This window comes from Cynara cardunculus (assembly GCF_001531365.2).
Source record: "Cynara cardunculus var. scolymus isolate 2C chromosome LG 11, CcrdV1, whole genome shotgun sequence".
NCBI lineage: Eukaryota > Viridiplantae > Streptophyta > Magnoliopsida > Asterales > Asteraceae > Cynara > Cynara cardunculus.
The window spans coordinates 11,919,259-11,925,725 of NC_037538.1; positions in this window are offsets into that span (position 1 = coordinate 11,919,259).

Genomic DNA, 6,467 nt, shown 5'->3' on the forward strand with positions numbered 1-6,467 from the left:
AGCGATCAAATGCAAAACACTCATATTTGTACAAACTGTGCAAACCACCTTCATATGTCGATTTCATTGTTTAATCTTATGAAATTTTTTCATTAAATTGTTTAATCTTATGAAATYGTTTCATATAATACTTTTTTTGATTAAGTTGTTTTATATATGGTTATGAAATTGTTTCATATAATACTTATGAAATTTTAATGAAACTGTTTCATATATTTTTTTCTAAAATTAATATAATGAAGATGATAATATTCATGATTAACACCCTCCACAATAAAAATGATTAATCAACCTCTCATAATTACAAAAAAAATGAACAAAATGAAAAATTACGATTGGTTGAATGAGGTTTGTACAAATAACGTGGTTTGCAAAGTAAATATCTTCTATATATGTATATATATATATATATATATGTGTGTGTGTGTGTGTGTGTGTAGAAGAGGTTTACTTTGCAAACCATCCATTTCATACAAAACTTACAAACTAATCACACTCATCCATTTTTTTTTTTTGATGAAATGTCAAAATTTAAACAAACTAAATAAGTAAAGTAAAAAAAGAATTCATATTGGAGACACGGAAGGCAAAACAGAGAAAAAACATGTTTTTATGGACCTGTTTCATTACAGCTGTTATACATATGAACCTGATGCAATCATATATGACCTATGAACCTGTTTCATTACAACTGTTATACATATGAACATGTTTCATTGCAAACTGTTACACATACCTATGAATACAAACTTGTTTCATTACAACTATTATACATATGAACATGATGCGATCATATATGACTATGTTTCATTGAATAGTTTGAGTATGTTTCATTGGAAATTACTCTGTTTCATTGATGTTAGTAAGTATCTATTAAAAACTTACCGGTTTCAAGATTATTATAAAAACAAATTGATCGATCATTTCCTAAAAAAACCTCTAATCTAGGTAACAGGCAACGAGAGAAACACAAAAAACGACCACCAGTCCCAAGCCAATATTGTCGAGCAATGAACAACAATATGCAAATCCTAGCCGAGAGGCTTAATCGTCAAGCCCTTGATACCCACACCATTCCATCCATGACATATTGAAGTTATTTGCATGTTTGGAAATCCATTGAGAAGAAAGATGTTTAACATAAAAGACCATAAGACCCGTTGGATTGTTATCACATTAAAAATAAGTATAAGTCCATTCATCTATAACAAAAAGAAGTTACCCCAAATCAGTTAATCAAATCCATTATAAAATACGTATGAAGGTATCTATTTAGGCTTATATAAAATTATGGATTTTGAATAGATTGTCGTAACTCGAAAGTTGGATGAAAAACGAAGTCTGGTTTTTTGTTGTGGGACATTTATTTTTTTCATAAATTTGTCTTAATAGTTTAATTAAATTTTGACATGTCTTTAAATTTTATTAAGCTATGTGTATTGCAACTCTGTATCATATGTTATATTATCAAACTTTTAATTATAAGCATTATCATTCAATTTACCGTACACTTAAATATACATTTGGCATAAAACCACACAAATGCATGTGCTTTGCTGCATTTTTTATGCAGTTTATACATCATACCACAAAAACCCCTAGTCGTTATCATAAAGTTTAATGGGATCTTAAATTCATTGATCAGTTGAGTTCAAAATTTTTAATGTAACTCTTTCTTAAAATAAATATCGAGTCTCCAAATACCATGTTTTATCTTTGCCCCTCAAGCACGTAAATATATATAATTGAAGAAGGAATGTGTACACAACACAAATCAACTAATTGAGTATTAAACGAAAACCAAATTCGTTTTCACTTGATAGATAGGGATAGAGAGGGTTGAAATAGCTATTTTAAACAATTTTCCTAAGAAGGCGTTTGGTTTGATAGAATGGTTTTAAGAAATTTAGATTTTATGGAAAAATTTGGAATCAGATGAATTTGCAAAGATTTGGTTTGTAAAAATTGGAATGAAATTAAATTCCATAATTTATAAAAAATAATAAATAATCATAAAAATAATTAAATTATATTTTTATTAATTGATTATTACAAAAGAATTATTTTAACATATTTTAAATATTATTACATACAAATCCTATGAAATAGCAATCATCCTCGTGAAATTTCAAAATCCTATGTTTATGTAATTTTATTGAAATCCCAAAAGGATAACTAAGGGTACCCAAATACTTACCCAGTAAGCGTTTACCGTAAGAGTCACACACTATAATCTATTTTACCAGATAAGATTGTAGTATATTAAAATGGTATGATATGCAACAATTTACCCGGTAAACGCTTACCCGGGTAAAAGTCCTCACCATCACTTACCGGGTAAGACTCTCTATCCTTATCTATCGCTCTTACCGGGTAAGATATTCGGCCTTTACCATGTGCATCTGGTGAGAAAAGTTACCCGATCAACATTTACCGGGTAAGTGTTTAGTAAACGGCCCCTAAGATTTAAACAATTTGTGTAAAATTGAATACTAATTTTGGAGCCTGAGTGAAGTCTGTACAAAAACTTGGAAATGTCATAAGATCGGGAGGGATATAAAAGCGACGGTGGTAGGGTGGTGGTTGGTTGTGCGATGTCCACGCGACCACCGGTTTTTATGGGATCAGAGACAAAATAATTAGCACATTGAAAAGGCTATAGCGGTGGCGGCCGGTGGCTGCCGGTAGTAAATGGGTCTGGCAGTGGCAGTACTCCTCGTGAAGTATGTGGGTGCACCAGTCTTTGACCCCTCTCCTTATTGTTGTCGTCAGATGGTCACGGTTCAAACGTGACCTAATCAATTATTGCTTACAATTATTATACTTTTGTTACCATTAAATCTTTTCCTGATTATATTTATACGCCTTCAATTCTATTATTACATATGTTTGGATTGTGTTATAAAATTCTTTTTTATAAAATTTTAACGTGAATTTTTGATAACAAAAAAATCATAGCACAACAAACTCAGAATACATAAAGGCTAACGTGTACGTACTTTGACTTATTTTATTGAGGCATAAATTTAGTGTTAGAAAAATCCACATTAAGGAGACTCAAACTAGCGACCTAAATAACAAAGAGTTGAACATTTATCTGTCAGTTGAGCTAAGTTTCGTAAATAACTCAAATCTTGTGATGGAAACAACTTGCAATCGTAATGTTAACTCGCATATTTGAAAATGGAGTATTGGATCCATGCATAGTCGATATAAGATTCAAAATGATAAGTTATGTTGTTGTAATCTTGTAGTATTAAGATCAAACTTTACAATTCTTTTTAATTTAAAGCACAACAAAATGCATAAATGATCATAAACAATGGTCGAATTTATATTCTAAACAGCCATACAATAACTCAAATTTTCATTGGTTAAAACTAGGGATGTAGTGAAAATCTCAATTTTTTTTCTTTCGGGTTCGAATATAGGTGTTGTGAAAAACCTTTGTAGTCATGTAGGTTCACCTATGATAACGTGAGACCATTTGTAGTAGCCAAAAAAATGAGTTGATAAACATAAATGGCTGTTTACCAAACATTTACCCAGTAAACAATTACCGGTAAAATTCAACATTATCAGTTACTTATTGGGTAAGATTTTTAGTCTACGAATACATCATCGTATGCAACAATTTATCCGGTAAGCACTAATTGTGGTAAGAGTTGTCGTCATCACTTACCGAGTAAGACTCCAGTCATTACATTCACTTTTACCGGGTAAGATTTTTGGTCTAAGTAATGTAATGTGACTTGGTAAGTAATTACTCAGGCAAACGACCTCTAAGTTGTCCTAGAAAAAAACATGGTTACCAAAAAGAATTAATTTTTTTTTCTATTTAGGATAAGGATAATTGGTCAATCACAAAAAACCGATATTGTGTATAGAATGTACATGTTAAAGCATCCACAAAGATTGTATCTAACTCCAACTTCACCGCTATCATAAATCCCTAAAAGTTCTCCTAACAATCTTCTTGCCATCGTTAATTTCAGGTTAGATATGTAAGTACTTCAAATTTTTTGAAAGGGAAAATTGTACATATTAATGAAAAGGTCTACTGAATCATCTAAGCCTAATCCTGCAAAAGGGGAGATTTTATTCGACTCTTAAAACTCCCCCAAGTTCATCCATCAACCATCAACGAGGATATGCACAGTGACGGATTTGGAAACTTTTATAGTTGGGAATACACTTAGGGGTATAGAAAAAGATTTCAAAACCAAATAATTCATCCGGATGAAAACGGTTTTGGGTTTTCCTTTTCGGCTTAAACGGTTCAGTTTACCAATTCATAAAGATGACTTATCCAGGTCGATTTTCAGTTGACTTTTTACTAATTCATCAAGGTGTATAATTTTTATATTTTATATTTCAAACAAAAATATCAGTCTGTGCTGCAAATGGACCAATTAACAATCAGGATATCGAGTTGGGGGCCCTTGTCTTGTTCATGTTGGGCGCACAATAGGAAAATTTACCAAACAAATCTTTTTATAGTCTTTTTTTAAGAAAATTTGGTGGGTTTGTTGAAGGACTGGAACCCCTACCACCATGCATTAGATCCGTCCCTATATATGCAATGAATTTTGAGTTTCTTTTTCATTTATATAAGTTTGGTTATTTTAAATTTGAAAAAAAATGTTGTCAGCTGTTAATTATCTCCAAATTATTCCAAATCCATGTCTAACAGTATTGAGTATATGATGACCGTTATGTTAACAATAATAGAAAATCCAAGTTTTTTCTAGGGTTTTTTTTTTATTGTGGAAGAGAAGGGGAAGGTGAAAAGGGTTGACAAATAAGAGCACTGATAGCTATGAATAGTATGTATTTACACGGTAGACATAAAGTTCCTACGGTGTAAGTGTATGTCGATGTTATGGTTGCTACAAGTAGTAATTGGTATAATACCAAAATCGTTTCCACAGGAAATGAACTACTGAGAATCAATGAGTTTCATGAACTTCTTGAGCACGTTTCGATTGTGAATAAAAGTCAAGTTTTTGTTGGTTGAAATGCTTGAAAGATGAAATGTGCTTATGATGAAAAGATGGGTACGGGTGTAAGTGTTTCTTAAGGCAACCGTAGTAACAAAATTGCCAGATACTTTGTGTATCACATAATTGTCTATAAAGATCTCGATATCTCGAAAGTAAACCTTTATAGACAGTGCCCACAAAATGCCCACCTTTGCTGATTCGTAATCTTGCCGATTTGACTAAGTTTGATATATAAAAATGAAGATCGATTAGGTAAAGATTTATACTCAAATCACTTTGTGATGTAAAATTTAACTAAAGTTTGAACCTTAGTAAATCATACAAAACTCGTATCTCTACGTGATTATCAAAGACTCCTCAAATCTTTGTGCATCTCTTAAGCCGTATTTCGAACTGTCTATCTTTGGGTATAAGGTCTAACATTAATACTTCAAAGTGATCGGTTTATCCATGTTGAATTTATTCCAATTGGATCATCATTCAATTTTCCATTTACATATAACCCTTTTAAGCTATTTCTATGACGTCTCTTCCTCATTACCGAATCAAAGAATTTGGAGTCTTCATCCCTTCCAAAATCCACTTAATTCCAGCTTTTGCAACAATATTTTTGATTTATGAAACTTCTTTTCCATCCATTTTGATCAGAGTTCTCTTCCAGATGGCTACCTCTGTTGAAAATTGTGACACAAAACAAGGATATGTAAAACGTAAAATTCTAGAGTTTCAAGCACGACCGAACATTATATTCAAGCACTTGCGTAACGTTACTTTGTGAAGCATGAAGTTTTAGATGCTCTGACACAACCACACCTTATATTCAAGCACGGTCATGCGAAACGTTAGGATCAAATTAGGATTCCACCACCCCATTGAGTCCCATCATGGTATAAAATGGGATTGAGATCTCAGAAATCCTAGTTTGAGTTAAGAAAACATTGAGAGTGATTATACACAATTTTGTGTTCAGTTTATATTTTTTCTTTGGCGTTTGAGTTTTCTTCATCAATAAAAGTTTATTCTCTTCCATGTTTTATTGAATATTTTAATAATATAATTCATATTGAATTTTTTGAAGTATTTTGACCTTTAATTTTTTATTTGAAGAATTTGTTAATTATAGAGATGAAAAACATAATTTCAGAAGGATAGAAGTAAAAATAGCAAATTTCAACAAATTACAATATGAAAAATATAGTTTATTTTTAATTATCTATACTATATTATAAAGCATTTGGCTAAAACTCTTAAAAACTCTTAAACTCTTAAAACTCTTAAATTCTTAAAAACTCGTTCATCCCTATCCGATTTCATCCCATATCTGAATTCGTGTAACTAACTGCAGATAAACACAATCAAATACATGATAAACATCTTATTTTAAATATAAAAAATCTAAAATATAATTAGGATAATCATTGAGTTCTAACAGAATGTTTAATTATTATCTTTATAAAATGTTAT